Source organism: Amblyraja radiata, chromosome 2, assembly GCF_010909765.2.
Source record: "Amblyraja radiata isolate CabotCenter1 chromosome 2, sAmbRad1.1.pri, whole genome shotgun sequence".
Classification (NCBI taxonomy): Eukaryota; Metazoa; Chordata; class Chondrichthyes; order Rajiformes; family Rajidae; genus Amblyraja; species Amblyraja radiata.
In genome coordinates this window covers 87,319,184-87,344,699 of record NC_045957.1, presented here as the reverse complement: position 1 = coordinate 87,344,699, position 25,516 = coordinate 87,319,184, and the positions used below count along the sequence as shown (strand labels likewise).

The 25,516-nt window shown below is 40.9% G+C and overlaps 1 protein-coding gene across 11 annotated transcripts in view; it reads left to right on the top strand.

Annotated features, from left to right (window-relative positions):
* Positions 1 to 25,516, top strand: part of cobl (cordon-bleu WH2 repeat protein) — a 255,373-nt gene that overhangs the window by 179,562 nt on the left and 50,295 nt on the right. The gene's annotated exons all lie outside the window — the stretch shown is intronic.

The window sequence follows — 25,516 nt, the reverse complement described above, 5'->3', positions numbered from 1 at the left end:
AGATTGGGTGCTAGTGTAGGTGTTTTGGAGCTCCACTATCACCCTTCATTAAATATAAACAGCTGACCAAATGTAAGCTGAAAAGACTTCACCTCACAAAGGTTTTTTTTTAAATCACCCGACACATAAAGGTTGATGGCTGGTTGATTTCTCTTAAGACTTGGAATGATTCTGCAAATTCTTCGTACTTTGTAAAGCTATTTCAACTTGTAAAGGCTACAGGCTGTGGCGAAGCATGTACAGAACTGCACTGTGCTTGCCCGCAGTCTTGTGAATGCTTGTTAGCATTCTTCTGGAATATCGCAAGACTGCAGCCTGGACCAGCTCTCAGGGTCCTTGTCAGCTCCTGTAACTTTTATCAAAATGTGCATCAAATAATTGAGGTGACCCAAGTACCCCCTGCAATTGCCAGCAATCATCAGTGCTGAGAAGGTATTTGGCAAGTGTTGTATTCTGAGCTCCCACTACCAGAATTATCAGTTATCCATTGAAATCTTGTCACATGTCAAAGACTTTTAAATGTCTCCTAATCAGAGACATTTAAAAACTATTCGAATAGATTTAAAGCAAAAAACAATGTGCTGGAGGAACTCAGTGGCTCAGGCAGCATTTGTGGAGGGAATGGACAGGCGATGTTTCAGGTCATGGAAACATAGGTGTAGGAGTAGGCCATTCGGCCCTTCGAGCCTGCACCACCATTCAATATGATAATGGCTGATCATCCAACTCAGTATCCTGTACCTGCCTTCTCTCCATACCCCGTGATCATCCCTTTAGCCATAAGGGCCACATCTAACTCCCTCTTAAATATAGCCAATGAACTGGCCTCAACTACTTTCTGTGGCAGAGAATTCCACAGATTCACCACTCTCTGTGTGAAAAAAGAAATTCTCATCTCGGTCCTAAAAGACTTCCCCATTATCCTGTGACCCCTTGTTCTGGACTTCCCCAACATCAGGAACAATCTTCCTGCATCTAGCCTATCCAACCCCTTAAGAATTTTGTAAGTTTCTATAAGATCCCCCCTCAATCTTCTAAATTCTAGCGAGTACAAGCCAAGTCTATCCAGTCGTTCTTCATATGAAATTCCTGCAATCCCAGGAATCAGTCTGGTGAACCTTCTCTGTACTCCCTCTATGGCAAGAATGTCTTTCCTCAGATTAGGAGACCAAAACTGTATGCTATACTCCAGGTGTGGTCTCACCAAGGCCCTGTACAACTGCAGTAGGACCACCCAGCTCCTATACTCAAATCCCTTTGCTATGAATGCTAACATACCATTCGCTTTCTTCACTGCCTGCTGCACCTGCATGCCTACTTTTAATGACTGTACCATGACACCCAGGTCTCATTGCATCTCCCCTTTTCCTAATCGGCCACCATTCACATATTAGTCTACTTTCCTGTTTTTGCCACCAAAGTGGATAACCTCACATTTATCCACATTATACTGCATCTGCCATGCATTTGCCCACTCACCCAACCTATCCAAGTCACCTTGCAGCCTCCTAGCATCCTCCTCACAGCTAACACTGCCCCCCAGCTTCGTGTCATCTGCAAACTTGGAGATGTTGCATTCAATTCCCTCGTCCAAATCATTAATATATATTGTAAATAGCTGGGGTCCCAGCACTGAGCCTTGCGGTACCCCACTAGTCACTGCCTGCCATTCTGAAAAGGACCCGTTTACTCCTACTCTTTGCTTCCTGTCTGCCAGCCAGTTCTCTATCTACATCAATACTGAACCCCTAATACCGTGTGCTTTAAGTTTGCATACTAATCTCTTATGTGGGAAAGCCTTCTGAAAGTCCAGATATAACACATCCACTAGTTCCCCCTTATCCACTCTACTAGTTACACCCTCGAAAAATTCTATAAGATTCGTCAGACATGATTTACCATTCATAAATCCATGCTGACTTTGTCCAATGATTTCACCACTTTCCAAATGTGCTGCTATTCCATCTTTAATAACTGACTCTAGCTGTTTCCCCACTACCGATGTTAGACTAAATTGTCTGCAATTCCCCGTTTTCTCTCTCCCTCCCTTTTTAAAAAGTGGGGTTACATTAGCTACCTTCCAATCCTCAGGAACTACTCCAGAATCTAAAGAGTTTTGAAAAGTTATCACTAATGCATCCCCTATTTCTGGGGCTACTTCCTTAAGTACTCTGGGATGCAGCCTATCTGGCCCTGGGATTTATCGGCCTTTAATCCATTCAATTTACCTAACACGACTTTCTGGCTAACCTGGATTTCACTCAGTTCCTCCATCTCATTTGACCCCCGGTCCCCTGCTATTTCCGGCAGATTATTTATGTCTTCCTTAGTGAAGACAGAACCAAAGTAGTTATTCAATTGGTCTGCCATGTCCTTGTTCCACATGATCAATTCACCTGTTTCTGACTGCAAGGGAGCTACATTTGTTTTAACTAATCTTTTTCTCTTCACATATCTACAAAAGCTTTTGCAGTCAGTTTTTATGTTCCCTGCCGGTTTTCTTTCATAATCTACTTTCCCTTTCCTAATTAATCCCTTTGTCCTCCTCTGCTGGACTGAATTTCTCCCAGTCCTCTGGTAGGCTGCTTTTTCTGGCTAATTTGTATGCTTCATCTTTTGTTTTGATACTATCCCTGATTTCCCTTGTTATCCACGGATGCACTACCTTCCCTGATTTATTCTTTTGCCAAACTGGGATGAACAATATCATTCATACTGGAGCATCCACGATACTAACAATTCATACTGGAACATCCACGATGCTGAGAAAGTCGTGAATAGCACGTACAGTGAGTTGGCCACACCACAGGTAAAAGTTAAGCGGACAGAAAGGGAATGGGTGGCCACTAGCCAGCGTAGCAGTAGGCAGGTAGTGCAGGAGTCCCTTGTTTCTGGCAGCCTAAGGGGAGAGAAGGCAGGTACGGGATACTGAGTTGGATGATCAGCCATGATCATATTGATTGGCGGTGCAGGCTCAAAGGGCCGAATGGCCTACTCCTGCACCTATTTTCTATGTTTGTGGAACGTTGCAGGCTCAAAGGGCCGAATGGTCTACTCCTGCACCTATTTTCCATGTGATGGAACGTTGCAGAGTGGGCAACGCTGCACCAGCCGCTCCAACCGCTCCTGGGCCTGTGTGAGAAGAAAGCCCCGCGCTCGGTTTTAGAACCTACCGCCCGGACGCTGCACCAGCTGCTCCAACCGTCCCTGGGTTTGGTGGTTTGGTCATTTGGGCAGGAATGGAACATTGGAATTGGGTCTTGAAGTGAAAGATAATACATTTGACGTGGGAAACCAAAAGTTTATAATGCACAGTAAATGAGGCATGAGAGGAACAGAAGGACCTTGGTTTGCACATCCACAAATCTCGAAAGACTGCAGGACAGAGAGGTGTTTAAAAGATGGCTTATTCGATAGTTAGCTTTATTGGGCAAGGGATAGAATAGAGATGCAGGGAAGCCATGGAAATGACTACTTTGTCAAGGCACAGCACTGCATACTGTTTTGTTTATAACATCTCAGAGTTCACCAAATTCCATAAATAAGTTCGATAAACACATCCACTTTTCCTTCAGCCCATGGGAGCAGGTAGAATTTATATTGTTGTCTTTGCCAAGTATTCATGGACTGTGCTCAGGTGTGTAGGGGTTTGGTTCCCTTTGCTCCACTTCGGGCCCAACTGCCTGAGTGATTCTCTCCCTTGTCGGTGGGTCAAACGGCCACCACTCCACTCGAGCGGTTCTCAAGAGAGAATACAAAAAAAGGGAGATTCCCCTGGGTTCTAGACCTCGGAATTATGATGGGATATGATAAAAAGGTTGACTTGACCAGAGCGTGCTGATGAGAGAAAACAGAAACCAAGACGGACTCAAAGCAAGTCTAAAATTTACAGGCTTTATTAAACAAATGAGAAATTGAATCTCACCAACACTACATGATACTAAACTTATGCTTTAAACTAAGACTATGGAAAGAAAATTATCGGGCATGTCGTAAAAACTTACTTTACACAATTTTAATCACAAATACACCACTTTTCCCCTTCTTCTCTCAACCTCTATCCTATTTCGGGAACTTCACCAGGTCGTCTAGGGTACTTACAGCTAGATCGATGCAGGGTCAGGAGCCGTCCAACAGAGCAGAAAAAAGAGAGAGAACCCTTGCTTGCCTCCTGCTTTTTATACCCGAGAGTTTCTCCCTTGAAAACTCCCAGGTCGTCCTCTGGACAAAAGGGTCTTTCGATGATTCCCAGTTTCGATCTGGCATGAACAATAGGCTTCCGATGATGATAATGGGTTTGCTGATGTCACGATGCAACAGCCTAATCGTTATCCCATCACCTGGATGGGCTCCCATTTTCCCGATGGATGGGCCATTTACGATGGTGATTGTCTTGCTGCTGGGCTGTTTACCCCCCTCTGCTAGGCTCGGTTCCTTCCTTTGTCTTTCCAAGATAATCTCGTTATCTCCGTCCCGGCCTTTCATGTTCTCACCATTTGCATAGTCATGTGGCTGCTCAGGCCCACAGACAGGCTTTAAACTTGTTCTTCTGTGATCCCTTGGGGGGGGTTTTGCAGCCAGCATGTCCATTTTAAAAATGTCCAGGTCCTTATCCCCGAGTTCTTCCATAATTTTGGAGGATTTGCCCCAATAACTTACAGATGTTACAAAAACTTCCCTGCCAATGTCCTGCTAGAATTAGCCAGCATTGAACGGCAAAGTTAAAATTTGTGAACAACAATGGACCTGAATCTCACAAAATGCTGCCAGAAACAAGGCGACTCTTATGCACTGCCTCGGTGTAATCAACTCTTTTTATGCTCTTGTACTTAAGTATGATTGTGGCCATGTATAACAGGATTTTTACTGAACTGTATGCAAAAATGGAATTCCACTGAACCTAATACATGTGACAATAACATACCATTGGACCATTGAAGGGTTTTGCACATACAGCATGCCTCCTATTGGTTCCATTTTCACCTGCTATCCAGATAGCTCTGATCCAAGGGGAATTGTTTCAGAAACTCTCCAATTGTTGCAACAACTTCCACACGTTTAGTTGTAACACTCTATTGTAGCTGGGAGGGTTCTGCTCACATGTTGTGCATTCCTTTAAGAACAGGCTGCAGAGATTGCATCTGCAAAGCTATATACCAGCAGCTACAAATGCTTGCAAGAGAGCAAGTGTACCCTGTGCTGAAACTAAAACTATCAGTTTTCTTACAGAGTTTTACATAAAGCTTGACATTACTGTTCTGCAAAGTATCCAATTACAGACATCATTGGGGTGGCCACAAGATTGTTTTAAAGCATTTTTAATTATAGTATATCCTGTGTGTTAATTACTGTATGTTATAAGGATCATTACATTTTTCTTCACCTGAATACCTTCACTTTTTATTATCTGTGAGAAACACTAATCTATTTAACCCGTCATAACTGGATGTCTTCACCCTTTCTCACATTGAACTTCTCCAAGTTACTACACTATCTTAATCCGAGAATGTTGCTTCACAATTTTCTGTACCCATCATCCTTCTACGACATTTAACTTTAATTTTGCCTGCAGATTTGGGCACCATGTCATAGGAAAGATATTGTCAAGCTTCAAAGGGTTCAGAGTAGATTTACGAGGATATTGCCAGCACTAGAGAGTCTGCGCTATAGAGAGAGGTTGATTAGGCTGGGTCTCTATTCCTTAGAGCGCAGGAGGATGAGGGGTGATCTTATCGAGGTGTATAAAACCAAGAGAGGAATACATCAGGTAGATGCACAGAGTCTCTTGCTTAGAGTGGAGGCTAGAGGACCAGAGGACATAGGTTCAAGGTGAAGGGGAAAAGATTTAATAGGAATCTGCGGGGTAACTCTTTCACACAAAGGGTGGTGGATGTATGGAACAAGCTGCCAGAGGAGGTAGTTGAGGCTGGGACTATCCCAACATTTAAGAAACAGTTGGATAGGTACATGGATAGGACAAGTTTGGAGGGATATGGACCAAACGCAGGCAGGTGGGACTAGTGGCGTTGGGAAATGTTAGCCGGTGTAGGCAAGTTGGGCCGAAGGGCCTGTTTCAACACTGTATCACTCTATGACTCTGTGATTGTAAATTTGTATATGTCCTTTTAACATAGACATGATAAATCTTGTAAGGCACTGAACCAGCTGTCCACATCCTTATAATCCCCCACAACATTAGTTTCACCTTGTCAATTAGATTTCATATTCCTATTTCCCCATGTTTATTGTGTTGTCTTCTATTATATACAGTTTCATTCTTGCTTGCAGTTCCTTGTGTGGAACCATTTTAAATCCCTTCTGGATGTCCTCACAATTAAAATCCTTAGTTCCTTATTCACCACAATTTTAGTGAACTCAAATAAAATCCAACTACATTATTTAGACATTACCATCTCTGCAGATCCTAGCTGGCTTCAATTATTTACTTCATATTTGTTCAAGTGCTCTGTATCAGGTCTGTAACCTACTTTACTAGAGAATAATTGATGCTGACACAAGAAATGTGGCCAAATGGTTTGTTTCCCAGTACTGACTCCTTTCGTGTTGATAACAAATGTCATCCTTCATCAATCACATGGAATCCCTGTCAACACAGAGCATTGTAACATTCCATTACAAGATAATGGATGAAACAATAAATACAAGATTTTATGAACATTGAAAAATACAGTTCTGGGGAAAACTGACTAAATTAGTCTAAAATGCTTTGTTATTAATAGTCAATAGAGCATATATGATCAAATATATCAAGCTAAATTATGCCCGTACAGCAGTCCACGAGGCTACTTCAAGGTTCTGTACACTACATAAAGTACGTTCCTTTTCATGGCTTAATAGAAAAAATGGCACAAAATAAGGAAGGTGCACAAAAATGCTGGAGAAACTCAGCTGGTGCAGCAGCATCTATGGAGCGAAGGAAATAGGCAACGTTTCGGGCCGAAACCCTTCTTCAGACCCTATTTCCTTCAATTTTCCAGCATCAGCAGTTCCTTCTTAAGCACAAAATAAGGAACTTTTTTCATCTAGCTTATGCAAGCATTTTCTCCTCTTAACTGCGTCTATCAATCCTAATTTTATTTCTCATCACTTTCTCCATTTATTTTAATTTTATTTTTGACGACTGTTCATTCATCTCCTTTAAACTTTTGTTTTATAAAGTCTCTGCCTCCAGACACAAATGATAAGCTATGCTCTCACAACCCTGCATTTATAGTAACATTCAGGAACAGATCCTGGATCAGCCATATTGAATTAATGGCTAAGAAAGCACACCAATGCCTCTACTTTCTTAGAAGGATTAGGAAGTTTGGCATATCCCCATCAACTCTCACTAACTTCTGCAGAAATACATAGAAAGCATTTTATGAGGATGCATCACATCGTGGTTTGGCAACAGCTCCATCCAAAACCGCAAGAAATTGCAAGAAATTGTGGATGCAGCCTAGACCATCACACACACCAACCTCCCTTCCATTGACTCCATCTACACATCATGCTGTTTCGGCAAAGCCACCAGCATAATCAAGGACGAGTGTCACCTTGAACACTCCCACTTCTCCCCTCATCCATCAGGCAAGAGACACAGAAATGTGAAAACACATATCTCCAAATTCAGGAACAGTTTCTTCCCAGCTGTTATCAGGCAACTGAACCATCCTATCACCAACTAGAGGGCGGTCCTGGCCTACCATCTACCTCATTGGAGACCCTTGGACATTACTTGACTTTATCCTGTATAGATATAGGACATAGGGAATAAACATTATTCCCTTTGTCCTTCATCTGAACACTGTGGACAGCTTGATTGTAATCATGTATAGTTTTACCTGACTGGATAGCATGCCACAAAAAAAGCTTTTCAACTGTATCTCAGTACATGTGACAATAAATTAAACAAAATTAAATTAAACTAAACATTTCATTTTAACTATGGACTAGGTTCTATTCGGCCTACGTCATAATCATAGTCATACAGTATGGAATAGAGTAGACCATGCAGCCCACCATGTCTGCTCCGACCAGTGGGCACCCATTTGGTTTATTTCCATCTTTCAGCATTTGCCTTGTATGTGATTGAAGTCATTAACTGGATACTTCTTAAATGCTGTCAGCGACTGCCTCCACCATTCCCTCAAGCCAGGTATTCCAAGTACTTGCCACTCTATGGAAGATAAAGGTCCCAGTCAGACTCCTTCTGAGCCTCTTAGCTCTTATTCCAAATTTATGTCCTTTATTTTTATCTATCTCTAATGTGGGGAAAGGTTTCCTGCAGTCTTCCCTATCTATACCCTCATAATTTTATACCTCAATCATGTCTCCTCTTAACATGTGCTCCAGGGAAAACAACCCTCCCTAGTCTCTCCTCATAATTGAAATGCTCCATCGCAGACAACATGCTTGTGAATCTCCTTTGGCCCTCTCCACTGCTATGACATATTCTGAGTTCAGAAAGTAATATGGAATTAGAAATGTTACCAAATAATGTGACCATTTCATTGATAACATGACACATACACACATCAAAGTGACTGAATGCACAGCCATGACGTCTGTTGACATACAGTGCACGGCTAATGACACCCTTGCAACACAATAGCGTGCATGTCTTGAATACTCTAGTCCTTCTAACCTATGTACAATCTGGATGACTTCTGGTTACCTATATTGAAATTCAACTTTCATTTGCTATTGTTTAGCCCCTTCACCTAATCTATAATGTTATTTTACAATCATCTACTCCATGCCAGTTTACCACCTATCTGGACTGTTGTCAGTAAACTTGGATATTTGGCCTACTCCTTCAATAATAGCATTTATAACTATGGTGAAAAGATGATCTGAAGAAGGGTCTCGACCCGAAACGTCACCCATTCCTTCTCTCCAGAGATGCTGCCTGTCCCACTGAGTTACTCCAGCATTTTGTGTCTACCTGGTGAAAAGATGAGACTGTTGTGCACATCCCTGGGAAATATTAGTTGATGTGTCCTGGAAGATAGGCTACTGTATGCATTCATTTACTCTATCATCCAACTGCAACCTTATGATCAATTTCATATCCCTGTTCAGATTGAGTTTAACTGCATGCAGTTGCATGGGTGTAAACACCTTAATATGTCTCCCAGTGCAGGAAATATTGTATTTCTCCCACTACATTTGAAATAATGGATTCTCCCTACACTGATCTGTACTGTAGTTGTGGGATTCATGATTTGTTTGTGTATGACACATTGTCCATTTTGCACATTAAAGGATATCACATAGCACTGCACCACACTCACCCAGTCACCGTCCCTCTCTCCTGCCAACACATCTTCCACCACCCTGCTGAATCCCCCTACCAAACTGTTTCAGCAAACATTTTAAAATAATAAAGACCTTCCATGCAGGGAGCCCTAAATCAGCTTATATAGAGCAGAAAAGGGCAATATCTAATTTTAAGGAGACTCCAGTCTCTATTTCATTTGAATTATCTCAACAATTTCTATTATGGTTTTTATTTTTTTATTTCCAAGATGGATAAAAGCAGAAATACCAGACTGTCACGCTGCAGTTCTTGCTGTTTTTGTGCATTTCATGTGAAGCTGGAATAGGGGTCTTAATTATTGTGAAAAGAGTGCATGCATTACATTTTGTGAGGCCAATTTCTTCACAGCATATGTTCATGTACCATTTTGAAGTAAGAAACACATCTCTCCATCTTTCAGTGCATTGTACTTGATCTACCCTGTATCATAAATATCCATCTCCTTTGAGTACCCTAAACTCTTCGGTATCAAAATGGAATTAAGAGGATCCAGGCCTTAAATGCCCTCATCCTCTTCTGTCATAATTTCAATGAGATTATCATTTTTTTTAAAGGGAAAATTTACGTCCCTGAAATATATGCCCTTCATAATTGAATATAATGTCAGTAAGGCTCCTCAGTCCAGGAAAAAAAAGAACCATCCTCTCCTTATAATTCAAACCTCCAGACCCAGTAATATCCATGTGAATCCTTTTTGCACCTTTTCAAGTTTAATAACATCCTTCGTGCAGGAGTGTGATCAGAACTATGCACATTATTCCAAATGTAGCTATACCAATGTCTTGACCAACAGCTATAATGTGACAACCCAACTCTTGTCCTCAGTACTCTGATCGATGTCACACTACACCACTCTGATGGTGAGACAAATCTGCCTCTGATGGTACACGAGTCAAATCGGTCACGGGAGCACGGACTTTAATCACTTGAATAATATATCATTTTGATATTTCCAAACAATGTTTTTAATTTCATTATGTGAATTATTTTTATAAGCTTGCAAAACATCTCTGAACATCAGCAGTAATTAAACAGCTGCAATATTTTGACACACTTTGGGAAAACGTGAGGCTTTGACCTCAGCCCTGCCTTCTGTCAGAGTGTTTCAAGCCTGAGACTAAGCTGCCTGAGGCCTACATCCCTCGAAAGCCTTGCAATCAATGGACAATAGACAATAGGTGCAGGAGTAGGCCATTCGGCCCTTCGAGCCAGCACCGCCATTCAATGCGATCATGGCTGATCATCCCCAATCAGTACCCCATTCCTGCCTTCTCCCCATATTCCCTGACTCCACTATCTTTAAGAGCCCTATCTAGCTTTCTCTTGAAAGTATCCAGAGAACCGGCCTCCACTGCCCTCTGAGGCAAAAAATTCCACAGACTCACAACTCTCTGTGAGAAAAAGTTTTCTCATCTCTGTTCTAAATGGCTTACCCCTTATTTTTAAACTGTGGCTCCAGGTTCTGGACTCCCCCAACGTCGGGAACATGTTTCCTGCCTCTAGCATGTCCAAACCCATAACAATTTTATAATTCCATGCCGTAGACATCCTGAGTGCAAACTGTCTGCTTATTTGGCCTTCCATGCAGATAGTTTCGTTTCTTGATCAATGAACCATGCCCAGCATTGATTCTGATCATTGAATTTTAAATTGAGTGAAACAAGGTATATTGTGGGGTAGGATTTCTTTGTTAACATATTTTTTAATGGGCAGGTGTTTGCGTGTAGATATTGAAATTGTGATAGAAACTTAATCATGAGGTCCATGACTGTATGTTAAAATATCCACCTGACATTTGAGTCATTGAGTCATGGAGCATGAAAACAGGCTTGCTTTGGGAATCATCCATGCCAATCAAGATTTATAACCGAGCTAGTCCTATTTGCCTGAATTTGGCCCATATTCCTCTCAATCTTTCCCATCCATGTACATGTCTTTTTAAAGTTGCCATTGCACCCATATGCACATCTTCCTCTGGCAGCTCTTTCCATATACACACAACCTCTGCATGATGAAATTGCCCCTCAGGTCTCTTTTAAATCTTTCCCCTCTCACCTTAAACCTGAGCCCTGTTGTTGTCGATTCTTTACTTCAGGGAAAAGAATTTGACCACTCATCCTTTCTATACCTCTCAAGAATTTGTAAGCCTCTTTCTGGACATGCCTCTCGGCCTTCTAAGCTCCAGGGCAGGAGACTTGTTATTTGCTGTTTGTTACAACATGGAAGGAAGCAATTTGGTCCATTGTGTCCATGCAGGCTCTCGGCACTGCAATCCCATTAGATCCGTTCTCTCTCTTATTTTCCTGCAACTTATCCCCTTTCACATGCCTAACACCCTTTTGAATGTTTTGCCACATCCCAACACTACTGATAGTTCACAGTGGCCAATTTATTTATCTTGGGATATGGGAGGAAAATTGTACACCTGGAGGACACTGGTATGGTCTGAGGTAGGTCAAACATACTCCATAGGAACAGCAGGGGTCGCGATCAAACCCAGGTTGCAGAGCTGCAAGATAGCAATGTTAACAGCTGCACCATGACATTCACGATCCTGACCATAGGCGCTACCTATATGGAGTTTGCACGTTCTCCCCGTGACCTGCATGGGTTTTCTGCAATCTCAGTCTGAAGAAGGGTCTCGCCCCGAAACATCACCCATTCTTTGTCTCCAGAGATGCTGTCTGTCCCGATAAGTTACTCCAGCATTTTGTGTCTACCTTCGATTTAAACTAGCATCTGCAGTTCTTTCCTAAACATGGGTTTTCTCTGGGATCTCCGGTTTCCTCCCACACTCCAAAGATGGGTTTATAGGTTAATTGCCTTGGTAAAATTGAAAGTTGTCCTTTGTATGTGTGCAGATTGGTATTAGTGTGTGGGGATCGCTGGTCGGGCGGACTAGGTGGGTTGAGGGACCTGTTTCTGCGCTGTATCTCTAAACGAAACTATATACTTGAATAATAATCATTTAGATAAATATTGAAAGGAGTCTCCCACTTGTAATGTTTGAACTAACCCCTTCAGGATGAATATATTGAATGAAAAGAATCTGTTGCTATGGCCAGCATTTTTCATGGAGCCAAAATGAATGGGGAAACATAGGACTTAAAATTCACCTTTCTGATCTGTAATGAAAGTCACTGACTTAAAATGTTTAATTTTTATCTGTCCTTCCACAGATTCTGCCTGTATGTTCATGTTTTTACTTGAATAATGTATCATAATTTACATTATGGAAGAGAAAGCATACAATAACATATTCCAGGTTGCTTTGAATTAACATTCTCAGTCTGTAAAATCCTTTGTTCAGAAAGTTTAAGAGGAAAATAAATAATGTTTCATTTTTATTATATAGTACAGATCCTTGTTAAATTATAGTCTGTGCAGATGCATGAGTGTAATTCTTATCTTCAAACAGAACAGTACAGTGCAGGAGCAGGCCCTTTGATTCACAATGTCCATGCTGAACATGATGCCAAGTTAAACTAATCTCCTCTGCCTACACGTAATCCATATCCTTCTATTCTCTGCATATCCCTGTAGGCATGTAGAGGCCTCTTAAATGTCACAATTGTATCAGCCTCCACTACCATCCCTGGCAACATCTAGACACTCGCCACTCACTGTGTAAAAATAAATAAATAACGCGCCACACATCACCTTTATATGTTGCCCCTCCCACATTAAAGCTGTACCCCCTTGTCTTTGACATTTCCACCCTGGGAAAACGTTGTGACTGTCTACCATATCCATTCTTCCCAGGTCACCCCTCAGTCTTCGGTGCTCCTGAAAAAACAATTCAGGTTTATCGAACCTCTCTGTATAGTTCATAAACTCTAATCCAGGCAAATCCGCTAAAACTCTTCTGCACCCTCTCCAAAGCCTCCACATCCTTTTTTTGTAAAAGGGCAACAGAGCTCCACACAATACTCAAAATATTGCCACAATAAAGTCCTATAAAGCTGCAACATGACTTCTTGATTCTGATACTAAATACTCAATCTTGCTTCAAAACTCCTTGTCATGTTTATAACTGAAATATTATGTGGATCTGCAATAATTTCTAGTGGAACTTTGCAAAAGTCGAACATTGTAATTGCACAAGCTTTTGGTAAAAGCTATTTCCTGTAGAAAACCGACAGTAGGTTGTAGCTGGTAATGCATTACATGTCCATCCATTTCCAACCGTCCCTGAAGTCTGGTGCATGATATCTGCTCAGTATCAAAGTGAAGTGACACTGGACAAGAAATGGAACATTAATGGTTCACTTAAAATAGAAAAATTGCAGCTCGGAATTTAGACCTTCACTCATTTTCTTTTCCTATCTAAACCATGCTCATTCTCTTCTCAATGGCTAACACTTGCATCTTAAATCAGTTCTGACATAAATAGAAAACTTAGCTTCCTAGGTTCACGCATCTCATTTAAAGTGCAGACCAAATTTCAAAAGAATTCCTCCTCTATGTCTGGGGTTTTGGTTACTCTCATTTGGTGAGCGGAGACAGGAGCAGTTGGAAATATTCCCTTCACGCATTTGACTGGCAAATTATTCTCACGATCTTATACTCCCCGGTAGACCAGAACTATTTTAGTATTCTAGTATTATAGCTATTTGAGTATTCTAGCAATGTTTCAGCAATGAGGAGAAATATTGTATTTTTTCTTGTTGAAATGTGTTTGAGTGTAAATTTAAAAAATATTCCCATATCACTCCCCCATCACATTGGCCATCCTTTTTCAAGCACTATATTCTCTGTATGAGAGAAGTGCTGCAGTTCAAGCCAGTGACGATACAATTTGCCTTCACTTGCCATTGCATTGGGGACTTCCAATAATTGAAATGAAAATAAAGAAAGGCTTAAATCTTAATCATACAATATATTGGAAATGTGTGTGTTTTATGATGGGTTATTTTGGTTCCAACATGGGCCAAGGCATTGAATTCAAGAAGCTAGTATTTTTAATGAAAGTATACACTAATAATCTTTTCCTAATGTATAATTTCTATCAGTCATAGAATTAATTGTTTCATGCAGCTGCAAAAATATGTTTTATCTTTGTCTTTACTATCCTCTTTTCCAGTCACCTGTTGTGCTCCTGTTCCTATGCGGGTGAATCGTCTCTGACAACCTTTACTTCTGCTTCTGAACTCTTCCAGCAGTGAACTTTCCTGTCTTCATCTGCATTCATCTCAATTTTTATCATACTTTCCTGTTGATGGGCTGATTTTCACCTGCAAAGAACTTGGGTTGAAAGTTTATATGATAATATAATATTAAGTGTGCTAATTTGTCAATGGTATTATTTACAACCTGTTTGGTGAAAGTCCTCTGAATGAATGTATAACCTTCAATGAAATGGTTGCTTCATCTTTGGGCAATGAATTGCGTAACATCATTTAGTACTATCTTTGGAATCAAAAATAAATTTCAAACCTATATTCTCTTAATTTAAATTTGTTACTGCTGATCGATCATTGTCCTGTTGGAGTAATTATCCAGGGGTGATGAGTGATCTGCATAAAGTGATTTTTTACGAACTACATCAATGAATTTAAGAGAGATTAGCTCAGATTTCCTTGAATTAAAGGCTGGATTGCCAAGATTCAAGATTATTTAGATGCAGTTTGAACACCCATGCTTTTGAACATGAGTGTATCTACTTCTCAACAGTATTTTGTGTTCTGCATACTTTAAATAAACAGTCCATTCAGTGAATTCAATATAAATTCTACTAGATCACATTCCTGGCATGGAGCTTGAGCTGTTTGAAATGCATACTAGGAATTTGAGCTTGTGCTCAAAAGCATTTTCCAATTACTAATGGACAAACACAACTGAAGGCTCAGCTTGCCTCTATGTCCATGATCTCAATGCATTCTAACAGATAAAGCTCTGGACTAGGCATACACATATGTAAAACTTCTTTTGAAATAATTAAGTATTATACTTATTTGTGCTTATAGCTATTGTTTTTTTTTAATCTATCTTCTATATCTTTTTATATTTATCTGATTAATTGAATTATAAATGATTTTATAAAAGGAAATGGTGTGAAAGGTGAGCATGCCCTGGATTTAATGTCAGTTGTTTCATAAATGGTTTCATGTATTTTTACTTTAAAAAAATTGTACTAGTTTTTTTCTTTTATTGCACTCCTTAATCTGGCATGTGAATACATCCTTATATTGGAAATGTGCCCAATGTGATGACATTGTTATACTGTAGATGTTGGAGTTATTAACTGTGAGGCTTTGCATGGTCCAAACTGCTCTTCCTTTGTGTGACTATTCACAATGTTGAAACTAATTAGTAACTAATGGGCCTGAGCAATTGCTAATAATCATTCAAATTCCTGGAAGAGACCCAAGTATAAAGCTTGGTTTGGGCTGGAGGGAATTGCTTGAACCAAAAGTACAATTTAAATTCATGTAATAGTATTTGGGTATGGAAGATTATCATTTGTGGCTTAAAAATAATTTTAATGACAACGAAGATGAAAAGAATAAAATCATCACATTTATGTATTATACTTTTTCGCATGTATGAAGGCATTACTTGACAGTATTGAAGCTGCAAAGCCTAAGGAGCAGTAATACAGTGCCCTGTATTGGGACAAAGACCCGTCATTTATTTATCTGTCTCTGTACTCCACAATTTGAGATTTGTAATAGAAAAAATCACATGTTGTAAAGGGCACATTGTCAGATTTATTTAAAGAGTATTTTTATACATTTTGGTTTCACCATGTAGAAATTACAACTGTGTTTATACAAAGTCCCCCCATTTCAGGGCACCATAATGTTTGGGACACATGGCTTCACAGGTGTTTGTAATTGCTTATGTGTGTTTAAATGCCTCCTTAATGCAGGTATCGGAGAGCTCTCAGCATCTAGTCTTTCCTCCAGTCTTTCCATCACCTTTGAAAACTTTTAGTGCTGTTTATCAACATGACCAAAGTTGTGTCAAAGAAGCCATTAAGAGACTGAGAAACAAAAATTAAACTGTTCGAGACATCAGCCAAACCTTAGGCTTACCAAAATCAACTGTTTTGAACATCATTAATAAGAAAGAGAGCACTGGTGAACTTACGAATCGCAAAGGGACTGGCAGGCCAAGGAAGACCTCCACAGCTGATGACAGACAAATTCTTTCTATAATAAAGAAAAATCCCCAAACACCTGTCCAACAGATCAGAAGCAGTCTTCAGGAGTCAGGTTTGGATTTGTCAATGACCACTGTCCGCTGAAGACGTCATGAACAGAAATACAGAGGCTACACTGCAAGATGCAAACCACAGGCAAGCCACAAAAATAGGAATGGCCAGGTTAGTTTGCCAAGAAGTACTTAAAAGAGCAACCACAATTCTGGAAAAAGGTCTTGTGGACAGATGAGACAAAGATTAACTTATATCAGAGTGATGGCAAGAGCAGAGTATGGAGGAGAGAAGGAACTGCCCAGGATCCAAAGCGTACCACCTCATCTGTGAAACACGGTGGTGGGGGTGTTATGGCCTAGGCATGTATGGCTGCTGAAGGTATTGGCTCACTTATCTTCATTAATGATACAACTGCTGATGGTAGTAGTATATTGAATTCTGAAGTGTATAGACATATCCTATCTGCTCGTTCAAACAAATGCCTCAAAACTCATTGGCCGGCGGTTCATTCTACAGCAAGACAATGATCCTAAACATATCGCTAAAGCAACAAAGGAGTTTTTCAAATCTAAAAAATGGTCAATTCTTGTGGCCAAGTCCATCACCCGATCTGAACCCAATTGAGCATACCTTTTATATGCTGAAGAGAAAACTGAAGGGGACTAGCCCCCAAAACAAGCATAAGCTAAAGATGGCCTGGCAGAGAATACACCCAGCAACTGGTGATGTCCATGAATCACAGACTTCAAGCAGTCATTCCATGAAAAGGATATGCAACAAAATATTAAACATTGACTACTTTCATTTACATGACATTGCTGTGCCCCAAACATTATGTTGCCCTGAAATGGGGGGGGGTCTATGTATAAACACTGCTGTAATTTCGACATGGTGAAACAAAAATGGTCTTTATTAAAATCTGACAATGTGCACTTTAACCACATGTGATTTTTTTCTATTACAAATCTCAAATTGTGGAGTACAGAGGCAAATAAATAAACGATGGGTCTTTGGCCCAGACATTATGGAGGGCACTGTATATGTTGTAAAGAAACGTTCCCACTCCAAAACTTAACTCCTGCAACAAATGTAATTATCACTAACTAGATTTCATTGGGACATTTTAAGAATTGGTAATTAAGTAGCCAAACTAAATTTGGATGCAAGAATTCTAAAGAGTAATGTATTTAAGGTGTTGGTAGAACAGATCAGAGATAACATGATGCAAATGTAACAGATTATGGCGTTGTCTGAAGTGGCAGTGGGCATGAGATTAAACAGCTGATTTGCAGAAAGTGCAATTGTTCGGAGCAACATTTTATTTTGCCTCTGCCTTCCTTTACATATTAAAACCAAATGAAAAGTTAGCATTGTTTTTATTGATGCCCTTAAGGAGTTAATGAAAAATTATATTTATATTTAGCGCACAAGGAGGCAGGTTTCATAAAGGCACCTTATTAACTGATCGCCTATTTCTTTTAGAAAGTGGTAAACTAATTGTGCTGTATTTTGATTATTAGCATTTACTTGTAGTTTTTTGCTTCCAGCATGTGCCTTAAAATTAAGAATTTTCAGATTTGAGTGATAAGCAGCCAAATGTGTTACTCAGTTTAAAGTTAATAATTTAAACAGTAGTAATCATTCATAACTAAATCAAACACAATTAAGCAGATGGGAGCAACTTGCCAGCTTGATGGTTATTTGAGCATTATATAATTTAGTGTGGAGTGTCAACTTGGTTATTGGGTATCACAGTTTAGCACTGGAGTTTGATTCATATATGGTTTGAGACTACAAGCAATTCTTATTATTTTTTTCAACTGAACCAGTATTTTCACTTGGAAAATATGTTTTTATTACATATTTTGAAAAGGATAAATCTACTATTTTCATACTACTGGCGAAAGGAAATTATCTTGGAGTATTAAGTTGTATACTTTGCATTTCTTAGGTGCATTGTGTAAAAGCAATGGAGCATGAGGTATTAATATATGTGTGAGATTTATATCTAAAACATAACATATGCTTCACTGAATTTTAGAGATGATGCTCAAATTTGATGCTGAGATAAGGCACATTTGGAGAAGTATTCTAACATACAATCCTAGTATCGGCTAAAAATAAACAACTTGTGAGTAAAGTCAGAAAGTAAAATTCAATCTAATTTTATTGCTTCAAGAAACTTCAATATGATTATTATACTGACAAAACACCACAGTATGAAGCACTGAATTTTGACATTAAAACTATTTCAGTGAAGTTGTGTATGTTGACGTTGATTTTTATTTTAAATCCTCCTCCTAGATAACAGGGAATTTGGTGTTTTTTTAGGACTTGGCTTTATACTGCTAATAGTAAAATGCTTGCTTTACCATTGAAGTGCATCTTATGGCATGATGTATGCTTCAAGGTTTAATGGCCATAAACGTCCTGAGGTCATTTAGAGGCTGATTGTGAAATCGTTAGGTCAATTATTGGTCAGGCACACTTTCAATTTTTTATACATCTTTTGAAGTGTGACTTTTGAAGTCAGTTGGAGGGCACTTTTTGTGGGTGAGATCTTAATTCAAGTTGCGAATAATTAACTTTTTTTAATCTTAATATTTTAACTGTGACACATGAGTTCATTAGAACAATGATCCTGTGAGGATTACCGTGTCAGGGTGTTGTTTGACTAATCTGTAGCGCTGTTCTCCTCATTCAGCCGTGGTGTCAGATGTTTGTGAGGTGGATTTTGCAGCATTAACTTGGCTGGGCACATCTTTGTCATTTCTAAATCTGGCACCTAGGTCGGCGATTGGGGTCACTCCAATTTAAATAATATACTTCAACAACTGGACCACAGAGTAGCCTGTTTCAGAGGGTGATTAGGAGCCAATCCCTTGGCTGTGGGTCTATAGTCACATGCAGGGCAGACTAAGTAAAAGCAGCAGATTTTCAATACGTGAGCCAAACAAGGGTTTTAAGAACAGTCAGATGTTTCGTGGTCAACAGTGTTATTCCTTTGACCTTACTGAATTTAAATTCCCTCGCAGCTATTCTGGGATTCTGAGTTATTTCTGCAGGTTATTGGTCAAAGTTTTCAGATTATTGGCCCAGTAACTTAACCAATCTCCAATGTTTTTTAAAACGTAAAATAAATAGCATCACACAAGAAGTTTTGTTAGTTTGTGGAATGGTTGAATACTCACTTTATTCAATGCAAATTTTACACCTATTTTAGCAAATCATAAATAGAGAATCATTTTAATTATATGGTACAGGAACAGGCCCTTTTGGCCCACCTTGTCCATGCCGACTGTCATGCCAATCTGTGCGAATCCCATTCATGCGAATTAGTTGCGCATCCCTCTATGCCTTTCCCATCTAATTGTAATTGTATCTGCCTCTGCCACCTTCTTTGATAGTTTGTTCAAGTCAACCACATCATGTAAGTGCAAAAACCTACCCCTCAGATATCCTTCCTTTTTCTCCCTCTCACCTTAACCCTCTCATTCTGGAATTCCATGCTCTGGGAAAAAGATTCTGACTATCTCCTACATATGCCCCTCATAATTTCATAAACTTGTAGAAAATCACCGTATTACAGTGAAAGGAAACCCAGCCAATCCAATTGCTCCTTATAACTACAATCTTCTATTCCAGGCATCTTTCTGGTGAATTTCTTCTTCTTTCTCTCCATGGTTACCACATCCTTCCTGTAGTGTGGGGACCACAACTGAACACAATACACCATATGCGGTCTAACTAATTTTTTGCACAACTGCAATATGACGACCAACTCTTGTATTCAATGCTCCAGGCCCTGAAATCAAGCATATCAAATGCTGCTTTCTGATTTTCAAAATATTAGATATCATAAGGAGTTTTGGGAAACACAAGCTACAGTATGTTCACTCAGTAATTACTTAATCCTAAATTTAGAGCTTTTGTGGTTTAATAAAATTTTAGATACAAGTGAAATAGTTCACTATTAGTGAGTTAAAAACCAAGGAACTCCTAGCTTTTCATTCAATGCTATTCCTACTACTTTGGATGTATTTAGAGCTAATGGGAAAAGTATGAATTTGCTCAAATCTGCAGCTGGAGTTTCAACAGGAAAATGTATTATAACAGAAACTGATCTTCAATCTCAGACATTGGTCACTCTTGGATGAAGAGGTGTGTGTGTACACACGTACCTTGACTAGGGGTCAATATAAATAAATCTTGAGTTAAATGCTTTAGTAATTTTGTTATTTTATTATTTGGATGTGCCTTTATGGTAACAACCATTAAAACGCAGCAGTGCATGTGCCCATAAAACCTGCCCTGATGCTAAACTTCATGGGCCATTTGGTACAAATCCACTTCCATCCCTATATGGAACAGTGTCATTTTATCTTTATCCTTAATTCCAAATGCTTGATTGTACTGTAAAATCGAATAGTAATGTCCCATTTTGAAGGAATGCTTCCTCACCTGCAATCCTTTGCCCTACCGTGCTTATGCATAGGTGTAAATTTCAATTTCAATTCAATAGGGTGCACAATTCATACAATAATTAACTAAGTTAATTTGAATCACCATCCTTCGGATCAAACATTGAAAGACTTAAGAATCGAACTCCAAGACTGGTTTAACTAATATATTCATTTCATTCCACACTGGCCAAATATGAATGTTGCAAATCTGACCCACAAATTGCATCTTTAAATGCACAATCCTGCATATTCATTTAAATATACATGTTATCTATATTTTAGAATTTATTAATCAATAGTTTTAATTTGTCCTTTATCATCGAACCTGATTGAGCATTTTTAATTAGTTTCTGCCTTGTTTTGCTTCTTTAAACTAAAATGTTAAGCAATTTTTCAATTCTTGGACATTATTGTAATTTGTTTTATTCTAGGTTACTTTCTACTAGATACTTTGTTCATCATTGACATTTGATGTTTTATTATAAAGTACGCTGCTTCATCTTGATTATATCAATTTATTCTGGATATATATCAGTTCTCCTCAAGGCCCTGCAGTTTACTGATCATTTCGTAGAAGATTCAATAGATTGTGGAGTTAAGAATTAAAACTCTTGCTGTTTAATTCCCAGCCTCGGACTAATTTAAAGTCCATTGGTGGTCACTATTGTTCTATCAGGATGTATGGCTGTGGGATTCACCAATGGAAATACCATTTATTATGGGTACTTAAAATCTCCTGTTTATGAGTATGCTGCTGGTCACTATAGCCTGAAAGAGGCCCCAGCGTTGCTACCCATTTTACTCGTCGTCCACTTTCTCCTGAAGCCCTGCAGCTTCTGGCCAGGGCTGAGTCTGCTTTATTGCCAGTTTATGAAGGATGTAACCAACCACTGCTAATCAAGCATGATGGCACTGCAGTAGAGTTGCTGCCTTACAGCGCTTGCAGCGCCGGAGACCCGGGTTCGATCCCGACTGGGGCTGCTGTCTGTATGGAGTTTGTGCGTTTTCGCTGTGACCTCATGGGTTTTCTCCGAGATCTTTGGTTTCCTCACACACTCCAAAGACATACAGGTTTGTAGATTAATTGGCTTGGTGTATGTCTAAAGTGTCTCTAGTGTGTATAGGATAGTATTAATATGCGGGGATCGCTGGTCGGTATGGACTCGGGCCGAAGGGCCTGCTTCTGTGCTGTATCTCTAAAATCTAAAAAAAAACATTTAAAAATGACCTAGTACAGAATGCACTGCACACGCAAGGGCATCATTCCACTTGGGTAGCCTACAGACCAACGGTATGATCACTGAAGTCTCTAATTTTAGGTAACCTCTTACTAAACCCCCCCCCCCCCCCTCCTCCCCCCACAAACCCACCATTTCTCCCCCACACATCTCTTTTTCTTCCCCCTACCCCTCCCTTTCTCCTCACTAGACTACAACCTATTTCTCCCCTCCACCAACCCCCACCCCTCCTTCTACTTTCCTTCCTCTAACTTCACAATTTGCAACTCGCAACTCACCAACCTGTCTCGCACGGTCTGATTTTATCTCTGGTCTTTGTTCCAACCATCTGCCTATCAATTCCCCCCCTCCCCGAATCTGAATCCACATTACCTGCCACACTTTGTCCTGCTTCTCCCCTCTCCTAATTTTCTTCACCCCTCCTACAATCTGTGAACAAGGGTCTCAACCCGAAACATATCGATGTTCTCCAGAGATGCTGCCTGACCTGCCGAGTTACTCCAGCACGTTGTGTCTTCAAGAGTATCATTGGTTCACGTGCAGCACTTCCATTGTTGTCTTCTGATACTCTTCACAAGGACATGAAAAATAAATTGTGGCAGATAAGAAACCAGGGAGATAGGTGCATCAGTTATTGGCTTCTTGTAAAACACATGTTTAATCAGCACTGTTTCGATAATATTAGGACATAAGAAACCGACACAAGTCACCTGGCACTGCACCTGTTTTGCATTCAAGAACATTAACTAATCTTGTATTTCAACACCTCGAGTCTTGTATCCATTGATTCCCCACACGTTGAACATTCCCCATGCATAAGGAACCTATTAATCTAGCATTTTCTGTTGAAAACAACTTTCCCAGGGAGAGTACATTTATTGTACATTCCAAACAATATAATTAGAAAGCAGATTATTAAGTGGTCTCCAGATTTCCTTGTGCTTCTCTTGCATTTTCTCAAATGATGATAAAACATTTATCCACAATTTGAGGAGATTCTCTGTGATAAAGAGTATAAGAATATAACGCGTAAAACAGATAAAGGAGGCATTGCCCTGCTTTGTTGAGGAGGAAGTGGGGGAGTTGTAGGGGGAGGGGGTTGTGGGAAAATTAGGGTGGGGGTGTGTAATTATGGAGGATGGATTAGCAGGGAGTTTTTAAAAAGGAATTTTTTTGAATAATGGTGGAAATAGATATTTATGTTTGTTGAGAAATAAATTGGAAAAGAAAGTTATTTTAGAAATAAGTTAGTGGAACTGGCGGTGGATATATCTTCACATGTGCATTGGCTTTTGTACTCATCGCATTTTTTTCCCCCTGAATCTTTAATAAGTAACTTTTTAAATAAGTAACTGGAGAGGAGTGAAGAATACACCAGTCTGCCTCATGTCAGTTAAAGGACAATCTCTTCGATTGCATAATCACGTCAAGAGAGTCAAGTGTTTTATTGTCATGTGTCTCAAGCAGAACAATGACATTCTTACTTCCAGCAGCATAACAAAATATGTAAACATAGTACAGGTGCACAACCTTTTATCCGAAGATCCAAATAACGAAAGCCTCCGAATAGCGGACATTTTTTCGGTCCTTGAAGAAAGGTCCTTGAAAACGTTCACCGAGGGCGGCCCGCAGAGGTGACAGCGGAACCTCCGGTCGGTCCTCGAAGAAAGGGGAACTAAATCCCCATTCATAAAAGAGAAGGTGAGGGTATATTGCGCGGGAGGGTTAATAATTGACAATATGCTGCTGCCTGCCCGCTGAGTTAAAAAGTTCCCACGGTAGACTCACGATACACAGTGTATCGTGAGTCTTGCGTGGGAACTTTTTAACTCAGCGGGCAGGCAGCAGCAGATTGTCGCTCCCTTCAGTTTCACCCCACCTACACCCCTCTGCTTCCCGGCCATGTGTGTGACCCCTTCCCTCCCCTCTCCAGCTCCCCGCTCATTGCACCGGCGCGGGGGCTTTGCACTGTCTTCACGTCGGCGATGACAGCAGGTCAGTGCCAGTCACCGGAGACGTCAGGACCAACGGGACACCGACCCCCAGGCCCACTGCAAGCACGGAGATCCCAGAGACCCACAGCCAGCAGCAGCCCAGCCCCGTTCCAACTCCAGAGGAAAACTGCAAACTGGCCGGAGACGTCAGGACCACCAGAAGCCGTTCCCCGAGCTGCGCCCCCTCATCGGGACACCGACCCCCAGGCCCACTGCAAGCACGGAGATCCCAGAGACCCACAGCCAACAGCAGCCCAGCCCAGCCCCGCTCCAACTACAGAGGAACCTGGGTTGCGGATGACGGGGCGCAGCTCGGGGCGTCGTAGGGGCCCATCGGGGAGCGGGTTCCTGTTGGTCCTGACGTCTCCGGCCACCTGCCATCCTCCGGGAACTGTACCGCCCTTGCAGGAGTGTGGGGTTGTTTGCAGTTGCAGAGGGAGGGGGCAAGGGCGGTACAGTTCCCAGTCTCAGCTCCAGTCCAGGGGGGTGGACGGAGACGTCAGGACCAACGGGACACCGACCCCCAGGCCCACTGCAAGCACAGAGATCCCAGAGACCCACAGCCAGCAGCAACTCCAGCCCAGCCCCGCTCCAACTCCAGAGGAACCCGTAGGGGCAGAAGCTGATGGTGTGCAAGGTACGTCTTGTTCTTGGGGTGGCGGATGAGGGGGCGCAGCTCGGGCTGTGGGCAAACTGCCACTTGTCGCCGTAGCGGCCCATCGGGGAGCGGATTCCTCTGGAGTTGGAGGGGGAGGGGGGTATTGTGCTGTTTGATCGCCCCCTGCTATCCCAGGGACAGGGAGACACAGCGGCTTTTTAGACTGGTGGGCAATCACTTCCAAAGTTCTGCCCACACAGTCAGTACACCTCTCCTACACTGCATTTCATACAAACATTTATTCTGCAAGAAAAAACTACATTGAAGACTCAAACTCGCGACCGAGTAACTGCCGGGATCAAGGCGCAAACTCGCGACCTTGCGGATATGAGCCGAGCACTCTACCACTGAGCCAGCCATTAAAATCTACGCTAAAAAATTTCCATTCCGAAGGCCGACAAATTCTGAATTACGAAAGGTGTCTGGTCCCAAGGCTTTCGGATAAAAGGTTGTGCACCTGTACTCCATAAACAATACACGCACGCACATGCATACATTAATAGTGCAAAAAGAAAAAAACAATGCCCCAAGACAAGGTATGCAGGTTCCTGTTAGAGTAAGGTGCAAGGCAGGCAGGGGTAAGGAAGCCTGGGTGATGAGAGAAATCAAGGCTCTAGTCAGCAAAAAGAGGAGGTATTGATCAGGTGTCGGCAGCTGGGATCAAGTGTATCCGCGGCAG